Consider the following 13,177-nt stretch of genomic DNA (forward strand, 5'->3'; position numbering starts at 1 on the left):
GTGCTTTACTTATTCATGTCATAGGTGTTTTAATTTCAGGGATTAATGTCAAACACAGTCCCCTGCCAACGAGACCTGATTTAGGCAAAAGCAGCCAAAGTAGTTTTCAGTCGGAGAGCTTGCGGGGGTATGGGTGGGGCTGGGAAGCCAGGAGACTGATAGGAGTGTAGATAGGGTCTAGTTTGGGGTCCTGGCTTGGGGTGGCAGAAGGGCTTTGGAGTGGTGAAGGGGATCAGTATACAGATAGGAGCGGCTTGAAAGTTTGTGAAATAGGTTCTCTGAAGTTGGAAAACAAGATCATTTGATTTTTTTTTTTCTTTTTGTAATCAGGACTTCACCCCTAAATTAGGTTTCAAGTCTCCACACTGTCTACAGCTAGTCCTGGGGCTGCAAAAGTACAAGGGCAAGTGTTATGCATCTGTAGGACAAATATTTCGGATTTTCTTCATTGCTGCAATACAACCAAATTGCATAATAAATGGTCAATGGTCTCTTGGTTTGTATTTTATTTAAAAAAAAAAAAAATCTGTCTTTTTTTTAAGAATGAGTATACTCAGTTTCATTGGAACATTTGGGGGGATATTATAATACTCTTGTTCTATGCCTCTAGTCTGTGGTAGTATTTTATTAATCAACAAAAATTAGCTTCAAAATATCTGAGTTTGATATCTTATGGAGCACTAATCTTAAATTTACCACAGCAACAATATAGGAATTGATTACATTTTTTTATACATCTGTTAGGAAACATCGACCTTTCAAACTATGTATAATTTCATGTATGCCTATCTATTTCCCTTTTTAATTTACACTGTATTATCACTCTTCCAGTTTCCCTTCAACCCACTTAAAAAGCCTAGAAATACAAGTCTGGCTTAAATACACTTATTAAGGGTAGCTGAATTCTGACCATTTGTTCTAACATAATACCCAGTAATACCAACACCAGCTAATGTAAACACTCTTTTTGCTGTACCGGTGGTTCCCGTTTTTGTCCATTCCAAACAGCATATTGAAAGTCCTCTGCTTTCTGAGTGTGATGCTCTGGAGCCAGGCCCAGAAGACAAAATGGTGGCTGAATCTGGTTTTGCTCTCTGTTTATGTTACTATATAATGCAATGTTTATTAACAGCATGTCAGATAGAATTCCAGCTGCTCAATTCATAATAGTTCTTCATGTGGAAGAGGTTCCTTCCCTTTAAAGTGGCCACAGCCAGTGCATGTTATATTACGATTGGCAGTAATTTCTGCAAGACTAGCTGTGAATGCCTATTGTAAGCACTGGCTGATGGTGCTTGTGCAGCATAAAGGTAGCTGTATTGGTAAAATCTACCACAGGTGGATTTACGCCCATCAAACTCTGGGTGCTTGATTTAGCAGGCAGTAGTTCCTACACTCAGCAAAAGCTATGTTAATATATACGTTTCTAGATCAATATAATGGGGTCCACATGAAGGGTCCATGCTTGAAAAAAAAGGGTTTCTTTGGCTGGTAGAGTTTATACTGGAAGGAAACAAAGTGACTATTTTGTTGCTGAGCATATTGCCAATACAATATTGCAAAATGCACTCTTAATTGATATTGCTCTACCTGCTGAGCTTTTAGACAAGGCCTGAGATTCTGAGCTCTAGTCTGAGTAGTCTGAAACTCCCATTTAAGTGGAAATGAATGTGTTTCTCTTGAGTGAGGAACTACTTACATTAAATTACAAAAAGTTTTTATTTTTCAAAACTGCATGAAAAACTGCAGGAGACTGAAATTAAATCACAACATAGTTCATATTCCATAATCTTACTTGCAGCTTAAATCTATGTTTTAATCTATTTTCTTTGCTTTGTGTTTATCAAGCATAGAATCACAGGAAAATTCAGCTTGGAAGGGACTTCAGGAGCTCCCTAATCCAACCTCCTGCTCAATGCTGGGTCAAACCTTGTTGCTCAGGGCTTTACTCAGGTTTCAGAAACTTCCAGGGATGGAGACTGCACAACATCTTGGGGCAACCTGTTCCACTGCCACACTGTCCTTGTGGGGAAAAAGGTTTCCTTTCTTCTCCAGTCTGAACTTCTCATTTCAACTTACATTCATTGTCTCTCCTGCCACCATACACAGCTGTAGAAAGCCTGGCTCTGTCTTCTCATTGACCTGCCTGTAGCAAGGGGAAAGGGGGAAGCTTCTCTGAGATGCCCCGAACGCCTTCCCTTCTCCAGGCAGAAGCAGCCCCATCACTCAGGCTCCCCTCACAGGGCTGATGCTCCAGCCCCTGAACCATCCTGGTGGCCCTCCACTGGGCTCACTCCAGTTTGGCAATGTCTCTCTTGTAGAGAGGGGGGAAAAACTGGATGCAGTGTGCAAGATGTCACAGAATCACAGAATGGCAGGGGTTGGAAGGGAGCTCTGGAGATCAACTTGTCCAAGCCCCCTGCTTGAGCAGGCACACCCAGAGCAGGGGGCACAGGACCACGTCCAGGCAGGTTTTGAATATTTCCACAGAAGGAGACACCATAACCTCCCTGGGCAGCCTGTTCCAGTCATCTCATGACTGCCAAGTGAAGGGGGACTGTCACTTGTCTTGATCTCTTGGATGTGCTCCTGGTCACACAGCCCATGATTCTGTTGGCCTTCACTGCTGGAGCACATGGCAGCTTACCAAGCCCACCAGGTCCTTCTCAGCAGGACTGCTCCCCACACAGTCAGTCCTCAGCTTGTATTACTGCACAGGCTTCTGTCTTCACATGGCAGGATTTTGCATTCGTCCTGGCAGAATTTCACACAGTTCCCATCAGCCCATTCCTCCAGCCTGTCGAGGTTCTGCTGGAAGACAGCCCTGCCTTGAGTGTATTGACTGGCTCCTCCTATTTGGTGTTATCTGTAGACTTGATGAGAGTGCTCATTACCTCCTCCATGTCATTGGTACAGACGTTAAACAGGACAAGTACAAATCCTATAGTACTCCGTTTGTTACTGGCTCCAGGCACAGGAGCCACAAATTTGTACTTTTTCAGTAATAGAACACCTTTCTCCAAGTGATGCCCACTGATCTTATTTAGATGGTAACAAAAAAAAAAAAAAAAGTGGAGGATGTAAAAGGAACATATTAATCTTTTATAGATAAGATAGAGAATAATTCATGTAAATATGTGTTTCCCTTTTTATGTCATGACTTTAGAAAACTTGAGAAAATAAAAAAAAAAGTTCATTGGTGCTGTGTGAAACTTAAGTGATAACCTCTATAGGGAGCAAATCAATCTTTTAAGTGCATAATATGTGTTTCATTAAAATTTCTGTTCATAGGATAGAAGCAAGTCAAAATTCTGTGTGGTGGGTAGGTGAATGCCTCCTCTTTCCTCACTTTACCTTCTTAATTTTCTCTATTCATCTAAGATATAAGAATAGCTGAAAGAAGTACTTTTAAATCTAAATTTCCATCATAAATTTAATTGCAGAAAAAAGTACCATTTAGATTATTTTGTTATGGCACACAATTGCTTGCCATGAAAAGAAACCACACTAATAAAATGCATATTCCAACCATGATCAGACTTGTACCAAGAGCTGGGAATGCACAGTGCTTGCTGTATGCAAAAATAAAAACAATATTTAATAGCTGCTCTGCTCTCAGCCTCTGAATATGTGGAAAATTTTAGGTTGTGGGTTGTCTGGGTTACTTCCTTTAAAGCTACAGAGCAAAGCTCCCCTGAATACTTTACATGAAAGCAGAATAATTACCTAACCAACAAATACCTGTGGAAACAGAAAATTTTCTTTAAGGAACTAATCTCCAAGGAGCCAATATGGACATGCATACAGGAGAGGAAGGCACAGGGAAAGTGAGCAAGGAAAATGAGGGAACATCACACCAGCCTGCAGTCTCTTGCTCTCGCTGTTTATAAGGTATCCATTATGTCTTTACCTACAGTTAATATAAAAAGAAAACCTATCAGACTATGTAATTAATACATTGACTTTCTGGTTCTCTGAGAAGAGAAGAGTGACAATGGAGGCATTCTGCTTGCTCTGTTTCTGAAGAGGGAGATGGAGGAGAGTAGAGGTGAGGTTTTGCTTCAGCCAGTATGTTCAGTGCCCTTTTTTTTAAGGCAAGGAATTTCAAACCTAGTGTCCTGGCCTGCTTCCAGCACTACATAGGCATCCTACAGGTACATTAGCCAGCAGAACTACTGCAAATAAACAATGAAAATCATAAATCAGTTTTAAAATAAGTAATGTGGAAGTGTTGCCCTGTGGATCTTAACTGAATCCCATCCTTAGTCTTTCCAGTGCTTATTGAAGATTGCGGCCAGGCACTTACTGCAAAACTGATACGCAGAGCCCGAGACCACTTCCCACACCTATGTGTCCACATTGTCCTCTGTTTCCTTCCACCAACAGCACAAGTTTAGCTGTCCACTGAAGGTTCTGCCTTAGAATTAGAATTAGAATGCTAATGTCTAAAGTGTCTCAAAGGTTTAAGCACATTAAACAAGGTTTTCTTGGATTGCTTTCTTGCACTTGAATTCCTAAATTCCAATATGGTAGAGGCCTAACTGGTTCACTTTTTAGTGTATTTTACATTTTATTGCTCAGATCATGAACTTCTTGTCTCCCACATTTTATGAGCATTTTTCTGCAACTTTTGCTGCATGTTTCCCCCCTTGTCCCCAGGTTCTTTTGTCTGACAGACTTGGATGGAAAAAAGATCACAGAATCTAGAACAGAGACTGTGTTTGATTGTTTGGCTACTCAAATTCACCGTAAGCTAAAACACTAGTATTACCATGCAAAAGACAACAAAATAGAATTTGACCAAGTGTATAAAGCAGGAGATTTAAATTTCTTGGTCTAGTTGAAGAATGAAAACAAAACCACAGAGTAACTTTGTTGTTTTTATAAGTCTGCTAGTTCCACGAACACTACCATCCTTTAATTTATGATTCAGCCTGAAGTCTATAATTGACAGGTCTTAAGTGCATGTGATGGCAAGGGAGTCAAGACAGACAGGCTGACAGAATGCATGTTGTTGCCTTCTGTACATAACTGATACACTTTCTATTGAGGATGACATCAACCTTTTTCTGAAGAGCTTGGTTTTCTACATCAACTCACTGTTTTGAGAAAAACATAACATCAGTAGTGGAAAATCTTGCCTTAGTATTATTTTGTTAGAGTATTATTCAACTTCTCTGCAGAGTAGTGTCTTTCAAAGTAGAATATTGTTATATGTGTGGAAGTTCATAAGATGATGTGAGATAACACTTTGATTCTCCCAAAGGACCATGTTCATTTGTGTGCTTTCCAACCCTATATTCTATCATCCATCTAATGAGCTGAAAAATCAGACCCACTGGTCTGTAGTTCCCAGCTTTCCCTCTTACAGAGCCCATTTTGCTGATGGGATTACACTGATACTTCTCCCTTCAGAAATCGTAACTGAGCCATAACAACCTGACAGTCAAAATGCAGATCTCTGGACCTTTTTTTTTTTTTTTTGCTCAACAGGCCCATGGGATTCTGCCATGGAGAAAAATGTTTGGCTGTCCATCCACACGATCTCTTGTCCTTTGGCTCCCAGCCACTGCCTCAGTGAAATTGCTGCACAAGGCTATTTCAAACGAGTTTCATCCTGCATGCTTGTACTTTAACGATTCTCAGCACTTACTCATAACAGTACTGAAAGGCAGGGAGGGCAAAAGTCAGCTGACAGAGAAATGACCTCAAGTGTCATCCAGTTCAGGGAGTGTCCAGCCTTTCTGATTAATGGAGCTGCATAACAATGTTTTACCTTGGACAGAAGCCATGCGATGCACACCACATGTCTTAGGGAGGCCAAGAAACAGGAGTTCTATGAACAACAACGTTCTTACAGGACTCCAGAGCTCCATCATGGGATGAGGGGCAAGCTGAACATAAAGCTGGGTTCCAGGAAAATAGATTACCTCCCTCTAATAGGACCTGATGACTACTTCTTTTCATAGGTGGAGACTCAAGACTGAGCAGTAGTTCCCATACCAGAACAGACCACCTGCTCCCCAGGTACTTGACATGTTTGATGTGTCATCATGTTGACACGGTAAGCAATTTGAATTACTGAGGAGCCAAATACAGCTGAAACCTACAGGTTACCTACTCCTGATGTAGTTCATTCATGTGTCCCAGAGAAGGATTAACTGTCCCTACCTAGTTCTTGGTATCTTCTTGACTAACTTTTCTAACAACTGTCGGTGGTAAAGACCCCTCTACCTACCAAAGGCACCTACATCAGAAATTCACAAGTTTATTATTAGAATGTTTTCCATAATGCCTAACCCTTATTCTTGCTACAGTTTAAATTTCTGAATTCTGGTGGTCAGATTGTTCTCTTCTGTGTTTTAAAAGAATTGTCGTCTACACTTCAGTCTTTTCTCTGTCTTAGGTCAAATAATCTCTATTTTAAAAATCTTTCATCATAGATTGCATTCTGTTTACCTCTAATCACTTGCACTGTTTTCCGCTTTCTCTAGTTGGCCCATGTCTTTTCTGAAGAGTAGTGCTGCAAAGGGACCAAGTCCTCTACCCAAGACCCTCACAGTAGGCTTGAGGGCTATACTGCTGTTAATAGAACACAACATATTAATTGTGTCTTGCATTTGCAATAGTTAGTTTTGATACACCTTCAATTTGTGACCTATTACTCCCAGGTAGTTCTCTGAAAAATTAGTTCTTAAAAAGTCATTCCCTGGCCTGGATTTTAAATTTTTTTTAAATTATTCCCACTTAATTGCAGTATATCATCCCTGTTGCATTTCATCCATTTTTCATTCCACTGCTGCAATTTCTGAAGATAATTCTGAATTTGAATTATGTCTTCCAACACATTTATATTTGCACTTCTTTCCAACTCTGTCTCAGCTGCAACTTTAATAAGACTGCTATCCAGATTGTTAATATAAATTTGAATAAAGTTCCTTGTAAAAACCTAATTTTGTGATATGACAGTATCAAAGTAAAGTAAATGGGTTTAAAAAATATGCATTAGCAAATTATTTTTTGTTCTATTACTTTTTCTGCTATCTTTCAACTGTTTGCAAATAGTTTAATTGATACTAGATATTATATTTCTGTGAGTTGAAGTTAAATTGATTCGTTTCTTATTTCCAGGCTCATCTTCCTCTGCTTTCTCCCCTCTTCCTTTAAAAGGTAGCTGTTATTTTTTTCCTTTCCCAGTCTTACCTCTCTTAGCCATCTTTCACAAATTCTCAAGTAATAGCTAATCTGGCTAATTCACCTCATTCTTAAAATATCCCAGGCCGTAGTCTATCTGCTCTGGCTGACTTGAGAACATTTTGTAACACTGTCCTGTCCTATTTCTTCTCTGGTTTAGATTGAGTCTTAACCCTTTGTCATAAATTTTAATTATGCTAGTCATGTGCCTGCAGCTGACATGCAAAAAAGGTTTTAAATATCTGACCTTCTTGGGATTATCAGTTATTTCATCGCCGTGCCCCTCTACTCCCCCAAATGGACAGAAAAAACAATCAACAATCCTTGCTGCTTCTTATTATTAATGCACATTAATTTTTGAAGTGTTTTCGAGCTGTATGTTGGGTTTGTGCCCTAGATTTCTGATTGAGTTTTATACATATATGCTGTTATTTTATATGTTTTAGAGTTTGATCTGATTTCCACTTCCCAGGTGGAGCTTTGTGAGCTTGAGATCAATTAAAAGCTTCTGGCTTACCTAAACTCATCTCTCAGTACTTCCCCCTTCTTGTAGGAATAGCTTATGTTTTCTGCCACAACAACTTAATTACATTTTCCTTTGACTTTGTTGTCAACTTAAGCTGATGGAAGTTTGCCTGCTTCAAATCCATGGTTTTCTCCTTTCCCCCTATTTTCTTTCTTAGGATTGCAAACTTTGTAATTTCATACTCACTGTCTGCAAGTTGCATTTCTTTGTCCTATTCCCAAACAACTACACTTCACTGGTTAGAACCACATCCAGGAGAGCCCCTCCTCTGTCTGTTTTTTCTACTTCACCAGAAATGGTGACAAATGCTTTTCAGTTTACAGCTTGCTAATGCATCTCTGTCCTGATGTTTTCCTTTCCTGACCATTCTTTGGACAGTTAAACTCTGTTGTGACTCTCTGGTCCTGTGCGTTGAATCATTTGTCATGTTTTTCATAAAAAATTATTCCATAGAAGATACTCCCTATTCAGGTGTTTTGGTCTAACAACAGTAGCAGTCTTGTCTTCCTCTTGTTTCACCATCACCCAGAGGCTTTCAACAAGTCTGACCTCCTCCCCTGACTACTCCAGTCAGGATCAGTGTAGAGCTATAGCCTTTGCAATTACACAGTCCTATTATAGGAATTATCATACTCAAAAGTCTGTGTTTTGCTTACAAGGTCAGTTTTCTGGCCATGCTGTAGGTGTCCTTACTCCTCTTGTTGATTTCTTGCATTCTTTCATATTTTAACTTGGCTTGTTGCAATCCTCTCCAATCTGCACATTTGTCTTTTTTTAATTAAATTTTGTTCAGGTATAATTTATGCATTTGAAGTGACCGCATACATACAGTGGGACACACGATATAAAAAATTAAATGTAAGCATGTCACTTTTTCCCTGTTCTTTGAAGATTATTTTTAAGGGATTTTTATAATATTGACAGCATGAGCAGAAAGAACAGAAAGAGCAAAAAGCCAAACAGAAAAGAGGTCTTTTTTAACTTCTATACCAGTCCCATGTTTCTCTTCTCTGTGGTGATGGAGCTGAATTGTGTTTTTATTTGTCATTGTTGACTTGAGCCCAGTGCACTTTAGATATCAACCCTGAAGTAATTTGCAAATGCAATGTTTAAATGGCTCCACACAATGGCAGTGACATTTACCTAGTGTGGTTCTTAATTTTATTTTTAATCAGAACAGTGGTAGCCCCTACCTAAGTGAAACACCAGCAGATGTGCCCTTTCCTGTTCTCTCTGACTGTACTTGATAACATTCCATCCATACTGACACTTGTAAACAGATGCTTAGATATCCAGCCAGCCGAAAACTCTGACAGGCCACATCTAGAAATAGCCTGTACAGAAATAATCACATAAAATATTTGGCACAGCCAAGAAGAGTCCCCTGTAATATTAAGAGACTTGTGCTGCTTGCATGCATGCTGTTTAGCAAGAACACCACCGACCTTCACCCCAGCAATTTTGCTCATGACTTCATGTGTGCTATATTATATACTCACTTCATGACATGTTTACTTGTACTTTATCTAGTCAAAAACTGTCACAAGATTGCTGTTTCCCATTTTTGTAAATTAAATCTTTTAAGTAGTTTTCAGCTATTACCCCTGGGGCAGACGTAGACCTGACACGACAAAGAGGTCAGCAGCCAGGGCTGGGCCTCCATCACACGGCAAGGGTTAAAGGTCTGTTTGCCTCTGCCTTCACTCCCAGATCAATTTGTGCCTGGCCAAAACCTCTGCACAGAAGAGCCACTGGAATATTCCTGTTAGGTTATTCAAGTTTAATTTAAAATATGAAACAAATATTAACTTTCCCAAGAGCAGGGAAATGTAAGGGAAGTTTGTAATTCTGGAAACGTATCACATGAGAAAGTATAGCTTCTGTTATTCATGGAAGAGAGACACTGTTTCTGACACCCTACAGAAATTGAACCTCAATGCTGAGATTTCATAGCTGCCTAAAGGACTTTGACGTCCAAGCCCCCTCCCTTTATCTGCAGTGGAGAAATTCAGAGTAAAGTACAGCTGGGTAGGATGGGCTGAGGCAGGTGGAATGAGGATTATGATGGTAAGACTACTATATTTTGGTATGTACATATTTCAGTGGTTCCAACAAAATATTGTTGTGGCTGTAAATCTACTCCCACATTGGGACTGACCCATATTTATTTTTTCCCCAGATCTGCCAATTTTAATCAAGTTTACAGAGACAACAAAACCAGAAATGGGAGGAAAGTTTTTAATAACTGCTGAAAAGTGAAACACAGACATCCCCAACCTATAGGATCAGGTATATAGCCTACATACATCCTGACAGCTGGGTGACATGAGATACATGTACTCACCACTGACGCCCAGCTGCTTGCTTTCATGGCAGAGAGGGAAGGATGATGCATCTGAACTGCAGGGGTCTAGTCCACTATATTTCCAGCCATTGTGTCATATAAACATCTTGAACTCTCTCAAACTCTGTATTAAGCAACATGAGGTTGAGTTTGGGGCATCAGAACTCAGCTTCTCTAAAGTTATGAGTATTTGTCTCATGTCAGCTTAAAATTTATTTATGGACTGAAAAATTGTTTTCTTTGTGTGTCAGAATTGTTCTTTACCTAAAACTACTCACTTCATTCCCAGTGCTTTCCCTCGGTTTATTGGTAGTTACTTTCTTACCTCAGCTTTCACTTTGCTTTTATCAAACTGGTTTAGTCTCCTCTCAGGGAGGAGGCTGCCACAATGGTTGATTCTAGTAGGAATGGAGATTCCCCTGACTGTGCTTTGTATTTCATTTTTTCTAATAATCCTGCTGCTGTGCTGACCAAAAGGAGAATTTCCAGTTTGATGGAAGTACTTTTATTTTTTACTGTTTTTTTGGTTTGCTTTGTTTTGATTTTGACCAAAATGCAGACATTTTGAAATTTCCAGTGAACTGAATTTCTGATAATGTCATTCAAAATCTTTCCATGTGAATATCTGTTGTCATCTTAGTTTCACTGCCCAAGGTCCCAAGCTGTGGCTTTGGCTGGAGGGGGGAAACTCAGGTGCTTTGCTCCCATGTATTGGATCTGGCTGTCCTGGAGTCACAGAATCCGAAATCCCAGTCACAGAGCATCAGTCCTGGTGTGATCTGTCTGCTGAACCTACTGTGAGCAAAGTGTCTGGTTTCTAGGATGCTGCCAGAAATTCAACTCTGCCTTGGGTTCTGCTGAGGCTCCTCAGAGCCTGCACAGTTCAGATCACACACTTCAGCATTCAGTGGATTATCTTTTTTGTCTTATTAATACTATCTCCATACAAAATCTCATCTGATACATCTCCCTGCCCATAGTCCCTCCTTTAAAGCAAGCTACAGTCACTGCAGTGCTGGATGGAGCTGGTGGTTGCTGGGGAAAGAGGCCACTGCTACTAGGGAAGAAGAGAAGCCAAACCATATAAGGAGCAGGACAGGCAGTGCATTTGGAGGTCCTAACAGGAGTATAAGCATGCATGCACCCTGATTCCCTAAACATAGCTGACAAAGCCACTTCCAATCATTAGTTCTGCATTCCCATTTTCATCTTGTACTAAATCACATCTTCTCTATTTTAATGAAAATATTTCCACTGTATTACTAAATAAACAGGATGATGCAATGAGCTCACCCACTGAACCCTAAATCACACACATCACTTAACACGCTCCTTGGCATAATTTTGACATGAGTCAATAAGTCCTAAGTAATGCCAGGGGGGATAACACTTGCTGGGGACTGCTTCCAGTAGACTGTGTGGAGATGCCTAAACCACCGGGGCCAGCTCCTTGCTCTCACACAGTCCTTCAGCACTATCCCAGCACCGTCTGAATCCCCAGGTACGCAGCATGGTACGCATCAGGCGTACGCAACGCATGCCCTCAGTTTCACGCTATGAAAACAGTGGTCTGGCAGACTGAAACCTGAGCCTTCACACAATTTTAGCCACCACACAGAAATAATCATTATGCTATACAAGTGCTGGATGGGGGCCCGGAGGAAACCCATGGCCAAAAGCTATGTAGTGTGGGCATTGGCCATGTGTGACTGGTTCTGTTTCATTTAGTAGTACAGATGTAGCCATGGTCATCTGCCTCCTTGGGCTGTCTCTAATTAATTTCCATAATTTAAAACTCAGTAGGGTAAAAACAAGGGGTTTTTTATTATACTCTTTCCAAACAACTTCCAGGTTTCTGTCTATGTAACCCACCCAAAAAGCTTGCTTTGAGCCAGTGCACTCAGCTTTTAAATGGTGCTTTGTGTAAACTTCTGAGAGTTTTCCTCCCAGCTGGTGATCTCGAGCCACAACTCCCCTGCCCCCCACCCAGACACAGCTTCTGGAGATTACAGTTCAGAAGTACACAGCTGGAATTAAAATTACTAGAGCAGCTGTCCTCATTGTCTCAGCTGCCCCTTTCAGCTGCTGCATCTTGCATGAAGCTTCACTTTCTGGAGTTGGTTCCACGTAAAAGAAAAACATTAATGCTTATTTATATAAATATTTTTTTTCAAACCTTTGCCAGCATTTTCAGGTCCCACCTCTCTTCTTCTCCATTGTCAACTGCACAACTCTGCTTCAGTTCAGCATACTATTTCCTGGGAGGCTGAGGCTCCTTATTATCATTCCCAGCTCACTCCTGTAATTAAACTATAAATCTCAAAGATTTGCTGCAGGAAAAGTCTCTTACCTGGTCACTGAATTGATTATTTGTCTCTGCACCCTTGACTGCAATACCTTGGACTCAGGGACCTTTCTGCTATCACAAGTCAGTTAACCCCTTCCCTATTGCATGGTGAGGAAAGTATCTTCCTTTTCCCATTCTCAAGATTTTTTTTTTGCAAGTTTCTTACAGATATATGATTGAAAGATCCATTTGAATAACTATGTTAAAGGAAAGGAGACAGTGAAGATATTTGTCAGAAACAAAGGTTTAATGCTATTCTGAATTGACTCATCTATATCATTAAAATAAAATCAGTGAATTCTTAATGCTTGGAGGTGGATACTGTTCTGAACTCTGTTGTTTGAAATATTCACTGGTTTTTCTTGCCTGTCTCAAATAATGGCTGCACCACAGGGCATGACCGTTCACATACTCACGAGAGCTTTGCTGGCCACAGAAGCTGCAGCAAGAAACGCAGTACCTGAATTCAGGCATAAAGGCCTCTAGATGAAGATATAACACTAAGCACGAAGACATTTACTTAATAAGGTAAATAATTACAGGGCTCCTTGCTTGCCAACATTTTTGATCCTTGTCTACAACCTATTGAGTCTGGTCTGAGAGCACCAACTCCAAGAATGGACTTGGTGTCTGATAACAAAAGCAGGGCTGGGAACCCTGGTGAGCTCTGGAATCACAGGGCAATTGGACAAGAGGGAAAAGAAACAAACAAAAACTTTTGCGCCAGTCCCATTTGCATAATGTCTATGAAGTCTCCAAGTCAGTT

At 40.3% G+C, this 13,177-nt stretch overlaps 1 long non-coding RNA gene across 1 annotated transcript; it reads left to right on the plus strand.

The window, feature by feature from the left end:
- The first annotated feature begins 129 nt into the window (after positions 1–129).
- LOC142050636 (uncharacterized) lies at positions 130–12,699 on the plus strand. The gene is made up of 3 exons (XR_012658080.1): positions 130–1,071; positions 5,970–6,064; positions 9,900–12,699. It is a non-coding gene; the product is annotated as an uncharacterized LOC142050636 (long non-coding RNA).
- The last annotated feature ends 478 nt before the right edge of the window (positions 12,700–13,177 follow it).

The sequence above is a fragment of the Phalacrocorax aristotelis genome, chromosome Z (assembly GCF_949628215.1).
Source record: "Phalacrocorax aristotelis chromosome Z, bGulAri2.1, whole genome shotgun sequence".
In the NCBI taxonomy this organism is placed as follows: Eukaryota; Metazoa; Chordata; class Aves; order Suliformes; family Phalacrocoracidae; genus Phalacrocorax; species Phalacrocorax aristotelis.